A 27,984-nucleotide genomic window follows, 5' to 3' on the forward strand; every position below is an offset into this window, starting at 1 on the left:
AAACTCAATCTTCAAGTGTATCCCTCTAATTATCACATTTTTTTGGCATCCTATATGCAATCTGTATTGCATGGTTCATTTATCTTTGCAGGAGTGGGAATTCTGCAACTTCAAAATTTATGTACTTGAGAATTTATGTGCTCCAGTTCTGTTGGGTTTTGATTTCTTGAGTCACTTTAAAAACATGGTCCTGGAGTATTGTGGTCCTCTACCTCCCATTACAATTTGGAACAGAAGGTCCCAAAACTGATGCCATTTGCTGTCTCCACATTGAATATAGATCCACCCTCTATTCCCAAATCGGAGTGCTGATTGGAGAACAATTGCTACAAAAATCAGGCGCTACAGAGGGCCTGGCATTTATCAAGGCTGAGACACAATACCTACTCGATGAGAACATCATCGAACCCAGTACCAGCCCATGGAGAGCACAGGTGATTGTTGTAAAGGGGAAGTCCAGGCTAGTAATTGACTATAGCCAAACTATTAATCATTTTACACTCCTGGATGCATACCCCTTCCCTCACATTTCAGACAGGGTGAACAAAATTGCGCAGTACAATGTCTATTCAACCATCACCCTTAAAGCTGCTTACCACCAGTTGCCAATCCATTCTGAGGACCAACCCTACATCACTTTTGAGGCTAACATGAGATTATCAGCTCCGGAGGATTCCTTTAGGTATCAAGAATGGGGTCTCAATCTTCCAGAGAAAGATTGATCAAATGGTGATTGAATTCAAGTTGAAGCCCACCTTCCCCTACCTCGACAACATTACCATTTGTGGCCACTCTCTAGAGGGCCTTGACTCCAACCTCCAGAATTTCCCCCATGCAGCTGAGGCCCCGACCCTGACAGGATGCGCCCCCTGTTACAACTCCCAATATAGAGGGCCATGAAAGCTTTGAGGTGCCTAGGCTTCTTCTCATATTATGCCCAGTGTGTCCCTCAATATGCAGACAAGGTTTGTCCTCTCTTAAAAACCACCTCCTTCCCACTGACAGCTGAAGCTGAAACCGCTTTCAACTACGTCAGAAGCCGCATTGTGAAGGCCACCAGGTTTGCGGTAGACAAGAATTTTCCCTCCCCTGGTGGAGTGATGCTTCAGACGTAGCCCTGGCTGTGACTCTAATCAGGTGGATAAGCCAGTTGCATTTTTTTTCCAGGACAAGGTAATGAGCTTCAGAATCTATCAGTGGTGAAAGAGGCCCAAGCCACTGTGGAGGCACTTCCTAGTGGGCAGGAAATTCACACTACTCACAGAGCAGCGATCGGTGGGATTTATGTTATACAATACAAAATGTGGTAAAATTTAAAAAATGATAAAATCCCTTGTTATCCCGTGCTCCCCCCCCCCCCACCTCAACTTTATTATTCAGACCCCTGCTTCATTTTTGGCACTTCTGACGAAGGGCTCAGGCCTTTTCATTTCTATAGATGCTGCGTGACCTGCTGAACTTTTTTCTGTATAACACTATGCCTTTTTCTTTTATTTACCACTCTCTGACAGATTTAAGACACTCATTATTGCAATTTAAAGTAGTCCATTGAGGTTACTTCTCCCAAGTTCAATTGGCTAAATTCTCTGCTAATATTTCTCCAAAATGTGACAGATGCAAGGTTGAAGAAGGTTCACTGTTTCATATGTTTGGTCATGTTCTTCTCTTTTCATCTATTGGGAAAGTATTTTTCATAGCTTGTCTTTAGTTCTTAATATTAATTTGACTTCTCATCCTTTTCTTGCCCTGTTTGGAATGTGTAAGCCAACTGACTTGAATTTGTCTGGGCTACAATCCCATGAGGTTGCCTGTGCCCCTATACGATGGCTGTCAGATGACATGCCCGACTTCTGGAAAAAATTAAATGTTTTACTACTGAAATGAACTTTAACTTTAAGTTTATGGGGTCCTTTATTCCTATGCATTGAAAAACTTTTACCTAAATTTCCTATTTGAAAATAAAAAATTAATACATAGTGATTTTAAAAAATTCCACTCCCCCAACAACCCAATAGAAATGGAAAAGAGGAAAGAAAACATCTGGATTGTAATTATAAAAACTTACCAAAACTATCAAATAACAAAGTTATTTGCAACAATTAGTCACATACAAATATTAAAAAGTTTATTTCAATTATGTATGCAATTTTGTAAAAAGGAATGAATAAACAAAGTTCATAAGTCAAGACAAAAATGGGAAAGATTTAAAATATTGAAGCGGAAACTTGGTTAGAACTTTGTTGAGATAGTATGACTAATACAATTAACGTTCTGTATAGAATGATACAATACAATTTTTTTAATCATCAACTATAACTTACTCCACAGAAATTAAATTCTAATTTTTCAGATAAATGTTTTAGATGCAATAAAGAAATTTTTGAAAAGAAAACACTTTATGTGGAAATGTTCAAAATTAAGACCCTTTTGGACAGAATGGGTTTATTTTTGGAAAGAGTTACAAAAGTTAAGTTTCCTCAAAATCCAAATATTTCTTTACTTGGAAATATTTTTGACAATGAATTGAAATTGAAATTAAAGAAATCAAAAAGAATTTGTTAAAATGGCCCTCGCGGTAGCTAGAAAATGTATGGCAGTAATTTGGAAATCAACTGTGTATTTGGGAATGGGCAGATGGCCATACTGAAATAGGTGGTTGTATATCACTTGAAAAAAAATGCATTATAATTTACATAACAAATTTGAAATTTTTGATAAAATTTGAGAATCATATTTACAAATTGTAGGAATTAAATTGTAATCATCCAACCTGAATCTTCCAACTTCTAAAATCAAGAAAATTAAGAAGTGTTAGATTTTTTGGGATCCTCAATTATTTTAATAATTTATAAGATTATTTAGATCCTGTTTGGTGGTTTGGTTGTTCTTCCTTTTACAGTCATGGAACACACATGTTCAAACAATAATTTCACAAGGGAGGGGTTAGATTATGACCATAATTTCTATATTTCTTTTTGACAGCCATATGTAATGGCATATCCACTTTATTGGATACTTATTATTACCCATGTACAATTTACTTAAAATTCAATAAAAAATTGAAAAAAGATTTATGATAATTATAAAAGAATAAAATTATTTTTATTCTTGCACACCATATTGTGGACTGGAATTTACTATCAAGAAAATTAATGGAAGCAGATTTAAAGCAAAGAAGAATTAAATGCATACTTAACAAGGACAGATTTGCAGAGACACTGGAAAAGAATAGGTCTGAGACTAATTGGATGGTTGTTTTTGCAGAACTTGCATTGACTTGATGACGTTCATCTGTGCCATACCGTTTTATGACCTTTTAAATCTTTCATCTGTTATTTTAAATTATTCTGTTGGCCTATAGATTTATTTTAGGCTATTTTAAGATATTAACATTTAGAAATATCTGTGATGTACCTTGCAACATGATGCTTGATAGAAAACGGAATATGTCGGAGAACATTTCGGAAGCTGACAGATTTACCCGGTGGTCCAAATGCCAAATTGTTTTCTTGGTCAATGCTGGCTGTGATTTTACTGGAATATTTCCCCTTCCACATGATGGGAGAGTTTAGAAAAGCCTCATGTGCATTCTCATACTTTGGGTTGTAAAATGATCCGGCTGGATGTTCAGCATCGCTTGAGATTAATGAGAATCTTATGTCAAGAGCTGAGCAGAGGGATTTAAAGAGGCCCTTTGAGTGTTTACTAATTTCCGAGCTAACATCTTGATGAACCACTTATCTCTGTTTAAGTAATCCTTTACCACTGTTTAATATGATTTCTGGTTCTCCACTGTTTGAAAGATGTGTCAGAGGCCAAAGGTCAAAGCAACACATTTATTTGCATTAGCAGCTTTTCTATGGAAGGGTTCCTTCTCCCAAAACCAGGTTTGAGGTCTTGGTTTGATTATAAATGATGGAATCTCATGGCAATCAATTATTCCACATGGAAACAGGCCACTTGCATAACAGTGCAGCCAACCAAGATGTCTACCCAAGCTAGTCCCCTTTGCAAGTATTCGGTCCATGTCCCTCTCACCTTTTCTATTCTTAAACTTTCCTAAATGGCTTTTAAGCCTTACAATTGTACCTGTCTCTCCTGCTTCCTCATGGAACCTCATGCTTCTGTTTTCATATTCAAAGGATGGGGTATTGATGCTACTGAAAATAAGACACTAATCATGGAGTTATTGGCTTGGATATTAAGTGGGTATACAAGGAACTTAGTGATCAGAATGGTGGGAGTGAAGAGTGGGAAGTGGGGGGGGGGGAAGAACCCTAGAAGTTCACCATTTCTCTCAGTCGCTTTTAATTTGGCCACTCCATTCATCACTGGGTCTGATGTCAACTGCATGGGAAAATAGATGAGATGGCCCCCAAGGCAAGCTTCCAACACGATAAGGAAGCCATCAGTGCCCAAGGAAATTTTGCCTGCATTTAGACCAGGTGGTTGAAACCTTCAGAGTAGAGTTGTGTCTCTGCTCTCCCACGTTCACACCCACAGCAGTGGGACATCTGGCGGTGCTGCCTCCTATATTCCAGGGAATAAAGACACAGCCTGTCTAACTTCTCCTTCTAACTCAAGCCCTCTTGTCAGGTTCATGTTAGAGTTCAAGTTCCTCATTTCATAAACATCATATGCAAAATGTTTTATTTTTGCTTGCCCATAAAGGCACACAAAGAGATACCACTGATCTGGTTCCCATAGAACCAGGGAACAATGCAGCACAGAGTTATTATTCTCCCAAGTTCCATCATCCTGCATCCCTACCAGAGCACTCCGTACCCCTCCAATCTATGTACCTTTCTAAATTCTTAAAAATTATAGAACCTCGAAAATAAGCAGCAGCAAAAGGAAATCCTTCCAAGACCATGGAACCCACCACCTCTTCTGATGCCGCCGCTTTCTGCGCACCCATAACCACATGGCCTCCCATCCTTTCCAGCAGTGAATCGGAGCTCCAGGCAATGAAGTCACCCTCCTTGCTCCCTGGTTCCTGCTGACAGGGCCTGAGGCCCTCGAGTCCTGGTCACCATTCACACCCTCACGAACCCTAGTTTCAATACCTGGTTCCAGCAAGTCAGTCACCAGCAGCCTGTGGCTTGGTGTTATCGGGAAGATGTTCCAACATGTTTTGCATCAACAGACTGATCAGCTCCTTAAAGCATCTGAGCACACTTACATGGAGCCTTGGAGAAACTGCATCGGGAATATTAAGTATAATTTTAGTCTCCTTACCCAAAAAAGTATATCCCTCCCAAAGTCAAGTCTGCACACTGGTGCAGCTAGTGGAGCCCATTACTCACTGCTCCGGCCCACCGATTCCTCACTTCTCCTGCAACCCAAGTTCAATCCTTTTTTTTTTCGAAACTTCATTTATTAATTTTAACATATGAAGAAAGTAAGTAATTCATGTACAGAAAAAATACAAAATAAAGTAATACAAGTACAAAGTAACATAGTTAATACAATACCAATCTCGGCATCTCCCCCTAACAACTAAAAACTAAGACTAAAAAAAAACTATTTTTAACCCCTAAACCCCCCCCTCCCCACCCCCACGATAAAGAGTGAAGAATTAATACTATTAGTATAATTTAAAAAAATAAAAAATATATATCTTAAAAAAAAGATCGATATATATAAAAAAACAAAAAAAATATTAATTAAGTATTAATTATTAATCCAAAAAATTTTTATTATATAAGAATATATATGAAAAAACAAAAATAAAAAATAAATGAAAAAGAACCAACTAATAATTAAAAAAACACTAAAAAAAAGAAAAAAAGAAAACACATATATAGAAAAAGTATATAATAAAAAGTTTTTTTAAAGAACAAAAATGATTCATTCAAACTTATTTAAATTGTATATAATCAATGAATGGGATCCACTTTAACTCATAAAAAGACATCTTATCTTGTATAGAAAAAGATATTCTTTCCATAACCAAACAAAACTTCATCTCTGAATACCACCTATCTAAAGACAATACATTTCTATTCTTCCAAGTAATCGCTATACATTTCTTGGCCACTGCCAGCGCTAAGTAAATAAAAGAGATCTGGTAATTATCTAATTCTAAATCAATCAACGGTTGCATATTCCCTAATAAAAATATATCAGGGTCTAATACAATATGAAGATTATATAGATTATTAAATACAGATTGAATACCTTTCCAAAATTGTTGTAACCGATCACACAACAAAACAGCATGTAAAAAAGTACCAGAAACCTGATCACAACGAAAACAAAGATCTGACTTACTAAAACCAAATTTTTTAAATTTTTCGGGTGTTAAATATAATTGATGTATAAAACTATAATTAATCATCGCCAATCTAGCATTAATCAATTTTCGAACACTATTACGGCAGATTTCAGACCAATCTTCTTCAGTTATTGTTAAACTTAAATCTTTTTCCCATTTCATTTTATCTTTATCCCAATCTATTTTACTTTCACTTTCCAACAAAATACGATACAAACCTGATATATAACCCTTTTTTGGAAATGAGAGCACATATTTCTCAAAATCAGTTTCAGACAGTAAATTCATTTGACGACCGCATACCTGTTTTACAAAAGATCTTAACTGATAATACACAAATATAGAATAACCACTTATATCAAATCTCTTTTGAAATTCTACAAAAGAACAAAAATGACCTTCTAAAAAACAGTCAGATAAATTATGTATTCCTTTCTCCTCCCATTGTTTCAAAATAGTATTAGATACCGTGAAAGGAACAAGTTGATTATTATATAATGGTAATCTTCCCGACCACTTATTTTTCAATCCCATTTTATGTAATTTACTTGTCCATAAATTCATTAAATGTTTCAATATTGGTACATCATAAGTTCGTAACAAATTTTTATTCCATCGAAATAAAAATTCATTTGAAAATTTTTCAGAAATAACTGTCAATTCTATCTGTGCCCAACTAGGCGTATCTTGTGTGGCCATTAATGCGCTAAGAAACCTAAATTGACAAGTTCAATCCGGACCTCCAGTACTGTCTGTGCAGAGTCTCAATGTTCTCCCTGCGACTGCATTGGTTCTTCGCATTCCCCTATTCATGTGGCCCTGATTGGTTAATTGGCACAGAGTTAAATGCCCCTAGTTTGTGGGTGAGTGGTAGAATTGTGGGTAGGGAAAAGGAGGCAGGAATTTACAGGAATATTGATAGAGAGAAAAAAAAGATTCATGTAAAATTATTATAAATTGGTGCTTAATGTTCAGGGCTGATGTTTCTTTGTGGACACCAGGGCACAATACAATGTTAATCCCACAACCTGTCTGGAGGCCCACTGCAGCAAAGTGGGCCAGGAGAACCGAGCGGCAAGCAGCTCCAACATCCGAACATTCGGCACCCGCACCATTCCCCAATGCTTCAGGGACAGACAACTCACTTGGAATTTTATGGTGACAGCCGTGCAACAACCATTACTGGGTGCAGATTTCCTGCAGGCCAACTCACTCCTGGTGGATATCAAGGGGTGCTGGCTGGTGCTCACCCAGACATTTCAGTCCCTCTCACTCAAGGACTCTGAACTCACCAGTCCCCATCTGCATTCTGAGTACTGCCAACAACAAATTCGCTCGGGTCCAAGCAGAATTCCCCTCCATCACCACGCCTCACTTCCATTCAGCAAAACAAGAACATGGTGGTGAGGCACCAAATCGTTACAGAGGGCCCTCCCCTTCATGCCAGGGCACAGCAACTCCCCCCACTGAGAAACAACCTAGCCAGGGACAGATTCAAAAAGATGTAGGAACTCAGCATTGTGCGGTGCTCCAATAGTCTTTGGGCCTCCCCTCTCTACATGGTCCCCAAGGCAAAAGGTGGTTGGAGGCAATGTGGAGACTACCACCGCCTCAGAGGCCACTAAACCATACAGATATCCCGTGTCCCATATCCAAGACCACCACTAACCTGCAAGGGGCATGGATATTCATCAGTGGCTTTCACCAGATCCCGATACACCCCAAAGACATCCCAAAAACCATCATCATAATTTCTCTGCATGCCCTTTGGGTTTAAAAATGTAGCTCAGACTTTCTAGAGGCTTATGGATGAAGTGGGCCGAGATCTGCATTTTGCCTTCATCGACCTTGATGACATTTTAAATCACCAGCCACACCCACACTGAGCACACCACCCACTTAAAACAATTATTCTCCAGGCTGAGCAATTTCAGTCTGACCATCAACCCAGCCAAGTGCCAGTTTGGCCGAGAGACTATTGACTTCCTGAGTCATCGTATCAACCAACATGGTGCCAGACTGTTACCTACTAAGGTGGATGCTATTTATTCTTTCCCATCAACAGTGAAAGGACTAAGAGTTCGCAGGTCTGGTCAACTTTTATCACCACTTCATACCTGCATCATGAGCCCACTCTTTCTCCTCATGGCAGGAAAAAACATACAATGGACCCAGAAGGCTACCAAAAACGCCCTAGCCAATGCCACCTTCCTCATGCACCCGTGGACAGATGCGCGGACAGACGCCCCGACTGTCCTCACAACAGACATCTCCAGCAGAGTGGTCGAGAATGTACTTGAGCAACTGGTGAATGGACAATGGCAACCACTGGCCTTTTTCAGTAAACACCTCAGGCCACCAGAACTCAACTACAGTGCCTTTAATAGAGAATTGTTAGACTTAAACCTGGCAATTTGGCACTTCAGTTACTTCCTGGAGGGCAGGAAGTTCAAAATTTACACAGACCACAAACCCCTTACCTTCACTTTCAGTAAGGTTTCAGATCCGTGGCCAGTCAGGCAACAGCAGCACCTGTCCTACAATGTTCATTGTAGATCGGAAATGAACACATAGCTGGCAAATTCAACATGGTGGCCGGTGCCCTATTTCCTCCTCCCCTGCCGCTACCTTGATAGTGCATGACCCTACCCCTGGCATTGACTTCGCTGCCCTGGCTGATGTACAGAGAGCAGAACCTGACATTCTGGCATACCGGACAGCGCTCACCAGCTTACAACTGGAGGACATCCAGATCACCCCCAGCAATCACACGCTGCTCTGCAAAACCTTGATGGGTAAACTTCACCCTGTCATTCCAGATGCATGGAAGAGGCAGGTTTTCTACTTAGTCCACAACTTGCTCACCCCGCCATCAGGACTATAGTCAAAATGGTGGCGAACAGGCATGTCTGGCACAGCCTCTGCAAAGAGGTTGCCCTATGGGTCAGAACTTGTACTCCGTGCCAGTCATCCAAAATAGAGACTGGTATCAAAGCTCCACCACAAACATTAGAGCCAGCACATCGCCACTTCAGCCATGTGCACATTGACATTGTGAGGCCCCTACCTGGATCCAGAGGCACACGTTACCTTGACACAATGTCGACTGGATGACCAAGTGGCCAGAGGCTGTGCCACTATCAGAGGCTTCCTCAGAAGCACGAACTTTACTCAACTCTTGGGTAGTGCATTTCAGGGTCTCGAACACCTTACATCAGACAGGCAGGCCCAATTCACTTCCAGTCTGTGGACCGCACTAGTCCACACCCTGTGGACCCAACTCCACCACACCACAGCGCATCACCCACAGGCCAATAGGTTGGTGGAGAGGTTCCACAAACACTAAGGCAGCCTTAATGGCATGGCTTACTGGACCTAACTGGGCTAACAAACTCCCTTGGGTCTCATTTGACATCCACACTGCACCCAAGGAGGGTCATGCATTCTCTGCCTAGGCTATGGCACACCCCTAGTTATACCAGGCAAATTCATGATGTCCCGAGGACTTAGAGGAACCCCCAGCGACCACATTGTCCTGACTACGCAAGCGCCTAGGCACCCTGGCCCCCGCTAAACCTAGACCCCATGGCCAACCCTGCACGTGTCCCAAAGAACTTCATTGACTAAATATGTATTTGTTTGGCATGGGGCTCACTGGCCACCTCTACAGCGGCCTTACGAGGGGCCACACCATGTCCTCAGACACAATGGCTCCAACTGTGTTTTGGACATTGGTGGTAGGGAAGAGACTTTCACACTTGACCGGTTGAAACTGGCCAACTTGGACTTTGACCAGCCCATCACTCACCTGACCCCATGGTGCAGGGGTCAACCTCCCAAAAGCAGAGTCCCAATCGCTAGTTTGGGGGGGGGTGGGGGTCATGTCACGGCCCACACCTCAGGCCGACATAGGAAATGGCCATCAAACATGGTGACTGGCAAAACATAGTGCGGGCTGAAACACCAGTTTTCCTTAGGCCACTGGCAGATCAGTGAAACTGGCTAATCATTGCCGGTGGATCAGGGACCAGGCATAACCAGGTAACTAATCAGCAGCGGGCCCGCTCAAGCTATGCCCTGGTGATGGCACAGCCAAGCTGACTATAAAAGGCAGAGCTGCCAATGAATAAACATAGTGTCAAATACACTCAACTAGTGTGTGTGTCATTCTTCTGCAGATTCGAGCTACAGCCTTAGGGCTGTAACCGAGAGCTATAATCTAGCTGTAGCCATAGCGACCTTGCTACAAGCTCAACCAAAGCAGTGTATTTCTGTCTGCCATGTTAATGAAATGAAGAACCAAAGGCATCAGTGATACTGCAATGAGCTGACCCACAGCCATATCTCAAATGTACTCTCTGGACGACATTGTGTTGCCTTGCACAAGAGATATTGTGCACCTTAGTAATACCTCTATACTTATATTTCAGATGCCTAGGGTAATGATCCAAAGATCAAGATGATAAAAAAGTTGTTCATTAATTAAATAAATCTGAAATAGAAAACTAATGATTAGTAGTGACTGTGAAACGATCAGACTGCCTTCAGGGATGGAGATCAGCTGATTATTCTTGGCCGGAGTAATTGGCCAGTGAAATGACCCAGCAAGCTATCAGTTCAATTGCAAGGAGGAAGGGGTAATAAATATGAGCTTGCTGGTGACGCAGCAATAAAAACAATATCACAGTGTGTGCGCACAGAGCATGGCATTGAGCTGCCCTCCACCTGCATCACATTGTGTGGCCAGGAAACCACGCCATCCATGGGTTTTGCTGCATGGTGTAAGAGAAAGTTTGCAACACTTTCAAACTTGCTATTGTTTGATATTTACAATTGTTCATTATTACATGATACACTTCTCAGCGGTTCCAAGTTTGATGAAGTGTTTTAAAGAATCCACTTCTGACTTTCTTTTGCTTTTTTTCCCCATTGTTCCCAATTCTCCTTCCTGGTCATTCCCTTTCTCCCTTCTCCATTGATCCCCTCTTTCCTTTTTCCTCCCTGATTGTCTCAGTCTCCCATACCTTGCACTCTTAATTCCCTCTATTCTAATCCTCTGCCTTGCTGCTCTCTCCCCTTTCTCCCCACTCCTTTGCAGCCTCATCTCTCACTACCCCTGCTTTCTCCCCATGCACCCCACTCCTCTCTCCCTCTTCACTCTCACCCGCTGCACCTCTTTCCCTCTGCCTTTGTCTCTCTTCCCTGTTCCCTCTCTCCTCCCCTGCTCCCCTTCTTTCTCTCTTACTTTTGCTCCTTGGACAATGTGATTACATTGTCCAACTGTATAAAACAATAGGTTCAACTATGTTATATTTCACAATTTGTCAGAGCAATGCAGCATTAAAATAGACCCAATGGAGTCTGCACCATCAGTCACCCATTCTCACATTATTTCTACTCTGACCCATTTTATTTTCCCCACATTACTCCTGTAGATTTTACCACTTATCTACATGTACAACATATTCTGCTCAATTAACCCATCAATGCACAAATCCTTGGGACGCGAGAACCTGCAAACTCCCCACGGAACCTGGGTCACTGGAGGTCTGAAGCAATATGAATTGAATTTGAATTCAATTGTTTATTGCCACACGTACTGATTTGCAGTGGAAAAACTTTGGGGGGGGGGGGTCATGCTGTCCAGTCAAGTCAACCTATGTACAGTACAGAAGATCTTCTCTTTGGCTTGGCTTCGCGGACGAAGATTTATGGAGGGGGTAAATGTCCACGTCAGCTGCAGGCTCGTTTGTGGCTGACAAGTCCGATGCGGGACAGGCAGACACGGTTGCAGCGGTTGCAGGGGAAAATTTGTTGGTTGGGGTTGGGTGTTGGGTTTTTCCTCCTTTGTCTTTTGTCAGTGAGGTGGGCTCTGCGGTCTTCTTCAAAGGAGGTTGCTGCCCGCCGAACTGTGAGGTGCCAAGATGCACGGTTTGAGGCGATATCAGCCCACTGGCGGTGGTCAATGTGGCAGGCACCAAGAGATTTCTTTAGGCAGTCCTTGTACCTCTTCTTTGGTGCACCTCTGACACGATGGCCAGTGGAGAGCTCGCCATATAACACGATCTTGGGAAGGCGATGGTCCTCCATTCTGGAGACGTGACCTACCCAGCGCAATTGGATCTTCAACAGCGTGGATTCGATGCTGCAAAAATAAAAACAGAAGGCAGAGGGGTGGGAGGGGAGGTGGGAGAGTGATAATAAGACCACCTGTGATGTTGCAGTCTACTCAGGTTAACAAAGCATTCTGACAATTATTCCCTTTCTAGTTCTTTGCTCTTTGTCTTGAGCCTTAATATGCCCTTGTTCTTTTCATGCACCCCTGAGAGCATCACTGGGAGTGTCAGTCTGTGCATCCTACCAACAAAGTCTGGCACCCACTGTCAGACTACAATTGCTGCAGTCTGTCTGTTCCTCCACTGGGTGTCTGTGAGCCCCACTAACTCTGCAAGTGCTCAGGTATATTGTTGATAGCTCTGGTGCAGAGAGTCAGCATGGGTCCTACATCCCAACCACGATCTCCCTCTTCACCAATCCCATTCGCCTGCATTAGACCGACATCCTTCAAGATCTTTCTTATCCAAATACCTTTTAAATGATCCATTACACCGTGGATACACTCACAGGAGAAAGCTCAAGAGTGTGATGTCGCATACTAACAGGTTGAAAGACTGTTTCTTCCCTGCAGCCAACCACAATAGTGATATTATGCACCCCTGCTGAGCACTGATTGTTTCTTTTTGTTGTAACTTTATACTCTGTAAATTGTGTTCTTCACATGCCTGTATGAGTATTAGAGATAATCCATTAGAATGCTCACAGAAGAATCCATCTCACTACCCTATGTATAATGTGACAAATCTTAAACTACATATGCAGTTGTACCTACAACTACCATGTGGTAGGTGAGGCTGTCCCCGCCTGTGCTCAAGAAATAAAGATCATCAAGGCATTAAACTGTGGGTAGAGGTGAGCTAATTCAGAGACAGATACAAGCAGTATCAGTAACTACAGGATGTGGGGTTTGAAATCCTGATCTTAAATGAACAGAAAACCAAGACTTTGCAAGATCTTTATTTGCTCATTTATTTTACTTATTTACAGGATGTAGACATTTCCGACAAGGACAGCATTCAAGTGGCAAGTTAGATTTGCTTGGGGTGGGGGGGTGGGGGGTGGGGGGAAGAGAAGAGGAAGTGCTGGAGCCACTTCCTTCAGGCACTGCACAGATTCCCTCAATCCAAGAAATTGCCCCAAAGACATGAAGGATCAGCAGTATCTCTCCAAGCCAGTGAAGGTGGAAATGTTCCCATTGCCTTCCTGTCATTCATTGCCTTTTCTGGTGGTTAAGGCTTACACACATGGTGGAAGTGCAAGTTTCTACAATGATGCGCATTGCTGGATGCATCCTGCTTCTGCTATCTAGCAAGATCTAATCCTGTTTCACAGTTTCAAATCACTCCAGTTTTAGGAACACACTCTTCCCCACTGCTCCAGAACTGCCTACTTGTGGTAATGATGGAGCAGGGAGCATCCTTGGTTAGATTATGTTGGAGTACAAATCAACAGTTGTTAATGCTGCGAGGAACCTCGTGTCAAATCCTAATCCATCAGATTTAAAGTGGTTGGTTGGAGTAGTGCAAAGGAAGTAGACATCTCTATCAGATCTTCCTATTTGACATTCTGCCAGATGTTTGTGTTGGGGTTTTTGCAAGCTCAGCTGAGCGGAACATGCTCTTGTACTCAACTCCAGTGCTTAGGTCAAATAGGTCTATGGTTTGTGCCTTGCTTTTGTAATCAACATCAAATCCAGTTAACCAGAATTATCATTAAAATGATCAACTCATCTTCAAAAACCACACAATTTTGACAAGTAGCAGGACAGTCAAAATTCAGGGAGGTTCAGGAAGTAATAGTACAATAATATGACCTTGATGACAGGCTCAAGCCTGAAATGTTAGTTATGGATCTTTACCTTTGCAATATAAAGTACACTGTTTGACCTCCTGAGTTTCTCCAGTATTTTTAATGATTAGTAAGAGAGGAAGAAAATGATTGACGAAAATTGGCCATGATCTTATTGAATGGCAGAGTAGGCTTGAGGATCTGAAGGGTCCTGTAGCCAACTATTCTAACTCCCTCAACTGTTCTTACAGTTAGGTTTAGCCTCATACATGATCAGGATGAGGATAAACATGAACTTGAGCAACAATACACCACATTTGTCCTGGAGCATGAAGATTAATTCTTCTAATTTTACATAACCCCTTCCCTATCTGGTTCCACTGTTTCCATCTCTAATTACCAGGTCCTGAACACTCCCTCCACCACCCACCCACCCCCCCATCCCAGCTTCTTTCCCCCTGTATAGTCACAATTTCATCTATTCTATGCTTTGATAAAGGGTTCAGACCCTAAACATTGACTGACCATTTCCACCCAGATGCTGTCTTACCTGCTGAGTTCCTCCAGCAGTCGTTTGCTACTCAAGATTTTGTTTTCTTCTGGTCTCAATGCCACTTCCAGCCCATGAAATCTTGGCTTTTCCACTGTCTGCTTTGTCTTCCCAAACTCCAGATTGTCCAGAAACAGTCATCTTGTGCAAATTTCCACTCCCCCATTACAAATCCATCTCATCCTTGTTGCGTAGCAATACATTGGTGTTGCATCCATAGTTCCCTGAAAATGACACAAGTGATAGTGTAGTTAGAGCCTCTTGATGTGCTTGTCCTCAGTAGGCCGAAGCATTAAGCATAGGAGCTGGGATGCTGTGTTGCATTTGTACAAGACATCGGTTAGACCATACTACAAAAGACTTTGTGAGAAATAGATTGGGAGTTAATAGTAATAAGAGATTCATCAGACTATCACCTGGAATGGAGAGCTGTGGTTATGATTGGATAAACTAGATTTATTCCCATGAATATAGGAGGCTGACAGGTGACCTGAAAGAGCTTTACAAAATTATGAGGGGCATAGATGCAAAAGATAGTCAAAAATCACACCCCCCCCCCCCCAAACACCAGGACAGGTTTAAGGTGAGGGGAGAAATTTAAAGGAAATCAGAAGACTAGTTTTCAACATAAAGGGTGGCACACATCTGGAACGAGCTTCTGGAGGAGGAAATTGATAGTTTCAATGGGTACGGATGGAAAAAGCATAGAGGGAGTTGGGTCTAATGCAGACAAATAAGATTAACATAAGTGGGCATCACAGTCAGCAGAGATAAGGTGGGTCAAAAGGGTTCATTTCTGTTGTATGCTTTTAGGATTCCAAATTCCTACACCTTTACTACAGTCACTCTCACACTTGTCTACAATATACACAGTTAGCACAACATTATCCAGCAATACACCACATTTGTCCTGGAGCATGAAGATTAATTCTTCTAACTGTCTGCAAAGACAATTCTCTCCATGACTGCAGAGGTTTCCTCTGGGCGTTCTAGTCTCCCCCGCCTCCTCTTTCCAAAATTGCATGGAATTGGTAGGTTAATTGGTCGCATGGGTGTAATTGGGCAGCACCAACTTGTGGGCCAGAAGGGCCTGTTACCGTGCTGTATCTCAAAAACAATTTTGCTTTTCAAGTACTTAATTGTATGAAGCATCTGAGTATTGTTCAAAGAAGGTGATAATATATAATGCAATTGAATTTTTATTGTTGCATTGTTTATTGTGTGCTCACCAGGAAAGTGAACTCATACTCAAGTAACACAAGTGGAATTTTTTTTTGTCTAACGTAAACAATACGAATTCTTTGGAGATATACCTAGAATATTCAGTTAAGATGGTATCTGCAGGGGAGGGAGAATCACAGAAATCCGATGGTATGTACATTAACTGAAATAGTGGGGTCATCAAATTTTTAGATTTATGTAAAATATTGGTGACAATTTACAGAAAATTAATTACTTTTATAAGAAGTCTCGATGTTGACATATTAGTGAAAGAGAGTACAAACATGGTGACCTTTCTGAATTCATAATAACATGGATCAAATAAAGCTTCACCTCTTGCAAGGCACTAGGCTTGCTTTTGGCCACAGTCAATGAAACCCAAAGCATTGGATACTAATTTCTACTGACCCCAAAGACCCCACACATGCACACCCACCAATGATGAATGGGAAGAAACTAAGGATTTTGCTTTCTAACCAACATGATCTGAGCTAATTGGGTTCATGCTGTAACATCCTCACAGCAGAAGCTCTCATGTCAGAACTCAGCAGAAACTAATGTTCAAGCTCAGGCCTGTCATTGACCATTTACTCTTCTGTCAAACAATAGTTCTTTAAAGAAATAAATCTCGTACTCAGCAAAGTACTCTTGAAGTTTGCAACATACAAAAGGCAGCACATAATTAGCACACAGAAAACTCCATGCAATAAGAAAGTTAATTGTGATGTTTGGTGAACCTAGCAGGGAGATCTTTCCCAGTCTTCTCTGATATAAGGATATAGAGTCTTTTACCTCTGTTCTCAGTTAATATCTTATCCAAAAGATGGTACTTTTAACATTGCTGGTTTCCAAAAGTATTGGAAATCAATTTTAACAACTCTCATAAGCATCAATATAAAAGTATAAAACCCAACTGTATTTTAGTCTGGAGCCAAAGGTTTAATCACAAGTGCTTGATCCATTTTATCTGTTGGAGAAGTCCATTTGTATTGTATTGTTGGCTTTCCCACTGTATGATTAGATTTAGAAAATATCAGCTGCACAAGTGTTAATCGTACTCCACACAGGATACTCAGCACTCATGAATCCTAATGTTATCAACATTTATTGCTTTTAATATACAACAGGAACTTGCTTTGTAACATTAGTTACCCAACAGATCACAAAGTTATCCTTTCATCCTCTAGAAAAGGACAGATTAGTTTCGTGGCATTACATTATGTTTCCTGAACAGTTATGACTTGTTAAAGATGTGTTTGTGACAACTTTTCCTCTCAGCTTTACCACATTTTGTCCAGCTATGTTAATTTTCTTTATTCTTAATCTGCTATATTTCCCTCTTACTTTAGTTTTTAAATTCAATTTCCTGGTTCCATTACACTCCCTATCCTTCTGCCTCTCTATGGTCTGTGTTCATCATTTTCTTCCCAGCACCCTATTATTCTTTCTAACTTTCACTTTATTCAATCACATGTCCCAAAGTTCTTAAATTTCTCTCTTGCACAGAGGTGGAAATGGGGAGTGTAAGTGTATACATTGGGATGCCAGAGGGAAATCCAGTGTTCAAGAAACCTGAAAAAACATGTTTTTATAAGGTCTTGCTGAATTTAATAGTGAGATCACATCATACATTTGTTTCCCAAAATTGCAAGCGACCCAGTTGGAATACATGCTTGGTGAAGGCAAAAACCGACAAAGTTTTAAGCATCTGGATGAACATACCAAAGGCATAGTAAGCTGTGGATCAAATGCTGGTGAGCAAAATGAGTACAAAGATGTGCCTGATGGGTAAACATTGACATAAAATGCTGCAGCACAGAAAACAGGCCACTTGGCCCTTCTAGTCTGTGCCAACCATTGTTCAGCTCGTCCTGCTCCCATCTATCCAATTTATTCTTAAAACTCAAGATAGAGTCTGCACCCACCACATCAGATGGCAGCTCATTCCACAGTTCCATCATTGAGTGAAGTTCCTCCTAAACGTTTCCCCCAAAGGCATGCCCTCTTATTTATCTCTAATCTCAGAGAAAAGAGATTATTTGTATTTACTGTCTATACCCATCATAATTTTGTAAACTTCTATCAAATCTCCCTTCTTCATACTAAGGAAGAAAGTCCTAACCCAGTTAATATTTCCCTGTAACTTAACTCCTGAAGACCCAGCAAAATCCTAGTAAATTTTCTCTGCACTTTATTTTACTGACATCCTTCCTGTAGCTAGGTGACCAGAACTGCATATATTCCAAATTTGTCCTCACCAATGTCTTGTACAACTTCATAACATCCCAACTCCTATACTCTATACTTTGATTTATAAAGCCAAGATGCTAAACTTTCTTTACTGTCCACCTGCAATGCCACCATCAGGGAACAATGTACCTGTATCCCCAGGTATCTTTGCTCCTCTGCATTGCTCAGTGCCCTACCATTTACAGTGTACATCCTTCCTTGATTTGCTCTTCCAAAATGCAATACCCCACACTTAACTGCATTAAACTCCATCATCCATTTACTGGCCCAGATTGCTCTGCAAGCTTTGAAAATCTTCCTGACCGTCCACTACACCTCCCATCTTAGTATCATCAGAAAACTTGATGATCCAATTTATTACATCATCTAGATCAGGGGTGTCAAACTCAAATTCACGGAGGGCCAAAATTAAAAACTTGGACTAAGTCGAGGGCCGAACTAAATATTTATTGAAAATTTTCAACAACATCTGCATGTTTTCTCTTCTTTCAACATATGTAATGTTAAACTTTTTCTTATTAAAATAAATGTTTAATAATAGTTTTGGATAAACTCTTTCCAGAAGCATTAACAAATGAGAAATAAAATATTCAATAAATAATATTTCTCTATAGAGGATTTGTCAAATGTTGCTAGTGTGCTGTCGAATAGTAAAATCTGAGGGCTATTGAGAATGTGGGAGAATAACATGATTCCTGAAACAATCAAATGGGTGACTGATTGTGGGGATGAACTCTAGCAGGGTTATTTGCCATGCCCTTTTTCCATTGGTACAGATATCCTTTGATTTATACACTTTTCAAGTTTTATGCCTAATGAGCTTGTATCCAGGTGCAGGACCATTTTTAACCAGGAATATATTTATCACTGTGACATGAAATTATTGGAAGATCGTTTTATCCTGAGATTAAAGTTCATAATACTTACTCAGGCCTGTGTGCGGGAGGGCAGGGTTTGCGAGCGATCAGGTTGGACAAGGACAGTGCGGGGGCATCGGCTTTCGCTGCAGGGCGGTATCTCGGCAGATCAGCGGCCCCGTCACCGTGAGTTGCGGGTCGGCCTGCGGCAGGGAGGGGGAGTGGGCAACGGTCCTGGCGAGGTCAGGCCCGAGGCCTCCGGTTCCGGGCGTTGGGAAGCGGCCTTGGCTTCCCCTGACACCAGCCAGGCCCCAAAACCAGAGTCCACGGTGAGACCCTGCAACGTAAACAGAGGAGGTAGGGGCGATTAGCGGGCTGACGCCAATGTATTATCTGTGCATGCGCTATACTGACGCGGCGGCCAGGGGGCCACCTCTAATACATTTTTGAAATGATCTTGCGGGCCAAATATAATTATATCGTGGGCCAAATTTGGCCCGCGGGCCAGAGTTTGACATGTGTGATCTAGATGATTGATAGAGACAAACACCAATAGTTCCAACATAGATCCCTGAGGTGCACCACTCATCACAGGCCTCCAGTCTGAGAAGCAACCATCCACTACCACTGTTTTCTCCCACAGAACCAATTTTGAATCCAGTTTACAATCCCTCCATGTTTACCTAGTGTCTTAACTTTATGAACTAACCACCCATGTGGAATCTTGAAAGCCTTACTAAAGTCCATGTAGACAACATCCACAGCCTTTCCCTCAACCTTTTTGGTAACTAAAAAAAACTCTACAGATTCATTAAACACGACCTACCATGCACAAACCCATGTAGACTGTCCTCAATCAGCCCATGGCTGTCCAAATACCTATTTATCCCATCTCTCAAAACACCTTCCAATAAATCTACCTACCACTGACATCAGACTACTCTTGGAGCCTTTCTTCAACAGCAGGGCAACATGAGCTATTCTCCAAACCTTCAGCATCTCACCTGTGGCAAAGGAGATTTTGAATATATCCACCAGGGGTCCTGCAATTTCAACATTTGTCTCCCTCAAGGCCCAAAGGAATATCATATCCGGCCCAGGGGATTTGGCTACCTTTATTACCACCTCCTCCTTAATCTCCATATGTTTCCCTTCCATCTGTATGGAGTATGTCAGTTTCCTGAGTAAATACTGATGCAAAAAAAAACTGTTTAATATCTCTCCTATTTCTTTAGGCTCCACATATAGTTGACAACAGATTCACTAGGGTAGTAATCTCAACCTTTCCATTCACATACCACTTTAAGTAATCCCTATGCCATCAGTGCTCTGTGATCAATATGGTGGCATGCAAGTGGGAAGGGAAGGTTGAGAATTACTGTTCTAGACCCAATTGTTACCAAAATATTTTGCTTGAGAAAAATTGTCATTGGCTCATTTCCTTTGACATTATAAAAACCATGCACATAACAAGTCAATTAGGTTCAAAACTTTCCATTCACATCCCACCTTAAGCCATCCCTTACTAATCAGAGCACCTATGGCATAAGGATTACTTAAACTGGTATGCGAGTGGAAAGAAAAAGGTTGAGGACCACTGCTCTAGAGGACCAATTTTGTCCCTTGTTATCCTCTTACTTTTAATATACTTGTAGAAACCCTTCTGATTACCTTCATATTATCTGCCAAAGCACCCTCATGCCTTCTCTTTGCCTTCCTGATTTCCTTCTTTCGTTTTTTTTTAAAAAACATTCTGCAAGTACCTCATTTGCTCCTTGTTGCCTATACTGGTTATACACCCCTTTCTTCTTAATTATATCCCCCCCAGAGGTCTGGAAGGCTGGCAGCAAAGCTCTGCATACCAAACTGCATGAGTTTTTCATGCTCTGCTGGGACCAAGGAAAGCTGCTTCAGGACCTTCGTGATGCCATCATCATCACCCTGTACAAAAACAAAGGCGAGAAATCAGACTGCTCAAACTAAAGGGGAATCACGCTGCTCTCCATTGCAGGCAAAATCTTCACTAGGATTCTCCTTAATAGACTAATACCTAGTGTTGCCAAAAATGTTCTCCCAGAATCACAGTGTGGCTTTCGCGCAAACAGAGGAACTACTGACATGGTCTTTGCCCTGAGACAGCTCCAAGTGCAGAGAACAAAACAAAGGACTCTACATCACCTTTGTTGACCTCACCAAAGCCTTTGACCCCGTGAGCAGGAAAGGGCTTTGGCAAATACTAGAGCGCCTCGGATGCCCCCCCCCAAGTTCTTCAACGTGGTTATCCAACTGCACGAAAACCAACAAGGTTGGGTCAGATACAGCAATGAGCTCTCTGAACCTTTCTCCATTGACAACGGCGTGAAGCAAGGCTGCGTCCTCGCACAAACCCTCTTTACTATCTTCTTCAGCATGATGCTGAAACAAGCCAATAAAGACCTCAACAATGAAGACGGTGTTTACATCCGGAACCGCACGGATGGCAGTCTCTTCAATCTGAGGCGCCTGCAAGCTCACACCAAGACACAAGAGCAACTTGTCTGTGAACTACTCTTTGCAGACGATGCCGCTTTAGTTGCCCTTTCAGAGCCAGCTCTCCAGCGCATGACGTCCTGTTTTGCGGAAACTGCCAAAATGTTTGGCCTGGAAGTCAGCCTGAATAAAACATTTAGGTATCTGTCCTCCATCAGCCAGCTCCCCACCATGACCACCAGCCCCCCCACCCCCCCACATCTCCATCGGGCACACTGAATTCAAAACGGTCAACCAGTTTACCTATCTCGGCTGCACCATTTCATCTGATGCAAGGATCGACAAAGAGATAGACAACAGACTCGCCAAGGCAAATAGCACCTTTGGAAGACTACACAAAAGAGTCTGGAAAAACAACCACCTGAAGAAACACACAAAGATCAGCGTGTACAGAGCCATTGTCATACCCACGGTCCTGTTCGGCTCTGAATCATGGGTCCTCTACCGGCATCACCTAGGGCTCCTAGAACGCTTCCATCAGCGCTGTCTCTGCTCCATCCTCAACATTCATTGGAATGACTTCATCACCAACATCGAAGTACTCGAGCTGGCAGAGTCCGCAAGCATCAAATCCATGCTGCTGAAGACCCAACTGCGCTGGGTGGGTCACGTCTCCAGAATGGAGGACTATCGCCTTCCCAAGATCGTGTTCTATGGCGAGCTCTCCACTGGCCACCGAGACAGAGGTGCACCAAAGAAGAGGTACAAGGACTGCTTAAAGAAATTTCTTGGTGCCTGCCACATTGACCACCGCCAGTGGGCTGATATCGCCTCCAACCGTGCATCTTGGCGCCTCACAGTTCGGCGGGCAGCAACCTCCTTTGAAGAAGACCGCAGAGCCCGCCTCACTGACAAAAGACAAAGGAGGAAAAACCCAACACCAACCAACAAATTTTCCCTTGCAACCACTACAACCATGCCTGCCTGTCTCGCATCGGACTTGTCAGTCACCAACGAGCCTGCAGCAGACGTAGACATACCCCTCCATAAATCTTCGTCCGCACAGCCAAGCCAAAGAATATCACCAATATCCCTTGAAAACCAAGGTTCCCTATGACAGTTAATGTTGCTTTTAATCCTGGTAGGAACTTGCAAACTCTGCACCCTCAAAATCTCACCCTTGAATGCCTTCCACTTGCCAGACACATCCTTGCCAGAAAACTGCTCATTCCAATTGACTCCTCCAAGATTCTGCCACCTGACCTGCCTGGTTCCCTAAGAGATCAATTATTCCATCCTCTCACTATATCCACTTTCAGGTGACCACAATACCCAAATGTAAAGAGCCTATTGTACTCCTATGCGGCTGTCGGGTGGCCACTTGAAAGTGGACAACACAGCCAGGAGGTTTACCTACCTAACCCTTCTCCTGTAGGTGTAATATCCTGCTCCAAGAATTCCACCATTGCACCTGAAAGCAGCTAGCAGCTTTCAGGTGCCTAACAGTGGGCAGGCTGCCAACCGGGGACAGTGTGGGCAACATTTCAAACAACACCCATACCAGCTTTCTCAAAACATTGACTCACTTAATTATTTTGACAGACGTCAAGAATAAGACCACACCATAGTCGTTGATGTATTTGGCTCCATTTAATTCAACACCACATTTACTTTAGAATGCTTATTGATACACCAATAGAAGTTGCAAGCAAACTTTCCGAATTGCACTTTTATCTACAAAGCTGTCCAATTATTATAAAGGGATGTTTCACACTGTTCTTCACCTCCTCCCTGAATTTCCTCAGAGTGCATAAATGCACATGTTCGTGGAAGTTAAGAGAAACTGCAGCATTTACCCAATTTGCTGCAGGATAAATGTCCGAGCATTTAGGTATCTGTCAGTGTAAAAATAATTTTGAGCTTGCCGTGTTATATACGACAAAGGAGATCCACAGTACAATAAAATTGGCTGAGAGAGCACCAACAAAATCATTGACTTTCTCCTGTTATCCACCTCTTAATCCTTCTGGTTGGTGCGGTTGTACCAGAGTGCATGACGCACGTTATTCACGGCCATAAGTAACTGTCAATCATTGAACAACATTAAAACCAATTGGCAATAAAGGCATAAGGATCATGTAAAACAACCGGTATGCTTTCCAATACGAGGAAGTAAAGTATTAATTTTTGATTATGCAGCCCCATGACACGGCGTCAGTGATGACCAAAGGATCAACGGTAAAGTAAAAGGGAACACACCGTGCACAGCTCCCGATTACCACAATCACCAGTTGCTGTTCTCGTGTTGCAACATCATTCCCGCAGCAGCCAACTACATATTGCGATAAAGTGATCGAACGTGAAAGCAGTGGTGAACCAAATGGAGCAGTCCATAGCTGTAACTCTCAGAACTAATATCGTTGCACACGTGGCATTAGTTGCTGTGAAGGAGCATACTTGAAATGGGAGCAAGGATTGAAGGAACATTGATGTATCGTATAAGGTCACTCTACTAATGCAGTTCAGACTTACAATAGTGATCATGGATAGGAGGGAATCTACAAGTTTAAAGGCTAGCATATTTTCAGCATTATCAATAAATTTAAAAATGTGAGTGTAAAAGCTTTCTTTCAAACCACAACATCAAATAAAAATTAACACAACATTCCAGCTGATTAAAACTGCCAGACAGCTGCCCCTGCCCAGACTCGGGAGTCGGCTTTTGCTCTGCAGCCCCGCTTCAGACCTTTCAGGTGGCAGAACACCTTCAGCACTGCCACCTGAACGTCCTTTCGTAGACACCCGCAGTCTGCTCCAGAGCCACATTGTCCAGGCGATTCCACCTGAAAGCAGCTATTGGTACCTCTACATATTAATTTAGAAAACTTTCTAGTACACATTTGACAAACTTCAAGCTATCCAATCCTTTTACAGTATGGGAGCTCCATTCAATATGTGGAAAGTTAAAATCTCCTACTACCACAACTTTGTTTCTTACTATGTCTGCTATCTCCTAATAGATATTCATCTCCAGTTCTCTCAGACTATTGGGTGGTCTGTGATACAAGCTAATTAGTGTACTCACCTTTCTCATTCTTTAGCTCCACCCTTGTGGCCTCTGTAGACAAGTCTGCAGTGCAGTGCTGTCCTGCCTAAACACAGCTGTGATGTTTTCCCTGACTAGCAATGCCACTCTTCTTCCTTTCATCCTTCCCCTTCTATCACATCTGAAACATCAGAACCCTGGAACATTGAGCTGCCAGTCCTGCCCCTCCTCAACCATCTCACTAATAGCAATGATGTCACAATCCCACATACAAATCCACACCCAAAGATCATTTGCCTGACTGACAATACTCCTCACATTGAAATAGATATATCCAAGATCATCATCATTTACAAACCTCTACTTTGTCTTTGCATCCATTCTCCATATTACTATCTGATCTATCATTCTGGCTCCTCTCTCCCTGCAAATCTAGTTTAAACCCCCCTGGAGTAGCACTAGCAAACCTACCCACAAGAATGCTAGTCTTCTTCCCATTCAGATGGAAACCATCCCATTGGAACAGGTCACCCCTTCCCAGGAACAGAGCTCAATTATCCAGAAATAAGAAGCCCTCCCTCCTGCACCATCTCTTTAGCTGCAGGATCTTCCCATTTCTAACCTCATTAGTGCATGGCACAGGTAGCACTCCTGAGATGGCAACCCTGGAGGTTCTGTGCTTCAGCTCTGCACCTCACTTTCTAAACTCTCCTAGCAGGACCTCATCACCCTTCCTACCCACATCATTGGTTCCTACATGGACCACAACATCTGGCTGCTCCATGAATGATAAGCTGGCTGATTAAGAAATGTTATGGAGAGAAAGAAATTGAGAGGGAAGATTTAAAAAAGAAAGAAATTGAGTGACTGGGACATATCATTTTGAGAAAAAGTGAGGAGACACGAGGAGGATATTATTATGATGAGGAATGGGGTCTATAGCGAGCATTGGGTTGCTTCAAGAAAGAGTTTTTGGTTACAAATAAATCATTGAGGGTATGGGGAGGGGTATTGGAATTTAAGATAATCACAGACAAGGTGAATAAAGTGCCTTGTTGGTCTGGGAAAGTACATCTGTTTTTCTTGTACAACAGGGACTTCCAACTACCATTCATCATTCATCACCTTCTTTCATCTTCTCTGTGTTTTTAAAGCTGGAATAGTTGGGAATTAGGAGAACTCAATCTGAGATCTCAGACCCTGTACCAGGGAGGCGGCAGACCATCTGAGAAACTCAATCTCTCCCACAGGACCTCCTAACTATGGAATCTTCTTCCCCTACAGTCACCCAGCTGCCTGCCTCCTGACTCTTAGTGATGGCTCCCTTCCTAAAACTCACCTCTGCCTCCCGAATGATCCAAAGCTCATCCAGCTTCAACTCCAGTTTTGTAATTCAGTTTATCAGGAGCTACAGTTGTGTGCACCTCTTGTAGGTATATTCATCAGCAACAAATGCATTATCCCTGACTTCCCATTGGTGTAATTAAACATGTACCTGAGGAAGCTACATTGTGCGTGCAGATGGTTTGTATTCTGCATGGAGGTTGGTGACCTTGCTGCTCCACAAGTATCTAATCTGAAACCCCCTCCTCTTTGTGATTTTTATAAATGACCTGGATGAGGAGGAGGAAAGGTGAGTTTGTAAGTCTGTGGATGACATGAAAGTGGGTGGTGTTGTGGATTGTCTGGAGGGTTGCCAGATGTTACAAAGGGAACTGGACAGAGAAATGGCAGATGGAATTTAAGCCAGAAAATTGCAAGGCGGTTCATTTTTGGTCAAATTTGACCAGTGTTTACAGTGTTAATGGGAGGACTCTGAGCAGCGTGGACAAACTGAGAGATCTTAGGATCACTGGACACTCAAAGCTGCTGCACAGGCAGATGGTGTGTGGGCCACTAACTGCTAGATTGAGTTCAAGAGCATTGTAGTAATGTTACAGCTGTATAAGACTTTGGATGGACCCCACTTGGAATATTGTGTTCAGTCTAGGCACCTCATTTTAGGAAAGGGTGCAGAGGAGAGTTACTGTGATATTGCCTGGATTTGAGAGCATGCCTTGTGAGGATAGATTGAGTGAACTTGGTCATTTCTCCTTGGAGCGATGAAGGGTGGGGGCTGAACTAATAGAGGTTTACAAAATGATGAGCCATTCATGCGAATGGCCAGAGGCTTCTTCCCAGAACTGAACCAGGACGCATAGTTTTAAGGTGCTTGGGAGTAAGTACAGGGAGGATGTCAGAGATAAGTTCTTCAATCAGAGAGTGATGGGTAGATAGGAAGAAGTGACAGCAATAGCGCTGGAGACACATACAATAGACTCTTTTAAGAGACTGTTAGATACGTACATGGAAATGAGAAAAATGGAGGGTTTTGCATTCTGGAAATTCTAAGCAGTTGTTAGAGTAGGTTATTCAGTTGGCACAATGCTGCCAGCCAAAGAACCTGTACTATTCTGTAGATTTCTGTGCTAGGTTCTATGTATAATTGTCATGTTCTCTGCAGATTTAGTATTTAGGAACCAGGGTATGCTGTGATAGGTGTCGAAATTATGCAGATTGGACCTCATGGCCCTCACAGTGAGTCATACACATGGAAAGACACTAACTGCATCTGAGCATCATCAGCGATAGCTTCCATCAGGGGCCTGGTGCTAAATGCTGAGTAACAAGTTCAGGATTTATGGTGCAATAATGTGGGTCTTTCAATAATAATCTAAACTGCAATGCTTGCTAAAATAATTCCATCAGTATGACAGGAAATGCTAAAAATATTCAGCAGGCCAGGCAGATCTGATGGGACTGAAATAGTCACTTGTTAGAGATAGACTCCCAAGTTCACTGGATCATTTAAGAATCAGGTCAGCGTGCTATCAAAGGAAGGTACTTTTGAAGAATTTTATGTATAAGACAAAACAAACTCTTTTATGCTCCTACTACTAGTGTGTGGCTTATTCACAATCATCACATCATGCTGCCTTCAGAAAGGATTGATCAAGACAGCAAGAGCAGGCAACAATGATTCTGGGACTTGAGGTGAAACATATTGAACAGAATGTTTCTTATTAAAATGGAGAGATGTCTAAATCAGTGGTTCTCAACCTTGTTCTTTCCACTCACATAACACTTTAAGTAATCCCTATCCCAACAGTGCTCTGTGATTAGTGAGGGATTGCTTAAGGTAGTATGTGAGTGGGAAGGTTGAGAACCACTGCTCTAGACCCAATTGTTACTGAAATATTTTGCTTGAGAAAAATGGTCATTGGCCCATTTCCTTTGGAGTTATGAAACCGTGCACATAATGAGTCAATGAGGTACGATTAAAACAGTGGTCTTCAAATATTTTCTTTCCACCCACATACCACCTTAAGCAATCCCTTACTAACCACTGGTCTAAATGGTATGGATGCAA

The 27,984-nt window shown here is 42.2% G+C and overlaps 1 long non-coding RNA gene across 3 annotated transcripts in view; it reads right to left on the minus strand.

Moving 5' to 3' along the window:
- LOC138753771 (uncharacterized) overlaps nucleotides 1-27,984 on the minus strand; it is an 88,587-nt gene that overhangs the window by 58,046 nt on the left and 2,557 nt on the right. For all 3 annotated transcript variants that reach the window (XR_011351421.1, XR_011351420.1, XR_011351419.1), the window contains exon 2: nucleotides 14,733-14,956. This is a non-coding gene — a long non-coding RNA (uncharacterized lncRNA). The remainder of the gene's footprint in view (nucleotides 1-14,732; nucleotides 14,957-27,984) is intronic.

The sequence above is a fragment of the Narcine bancroftii genome, chromosome 2 (assembly GCF_036971445.1).
Source record: "Narcine bancroftii isolate sNarBan1 chromosome 2, sNarBan1.hap1, whole genome shotgun sequence".
Classification (NCBI taxonomy): Eukaryota; Metazoa; Chordata; class Chondrichthyes; order Torpediniformes; family Narcinidae; genus Narcine; species Narcine bancroftii.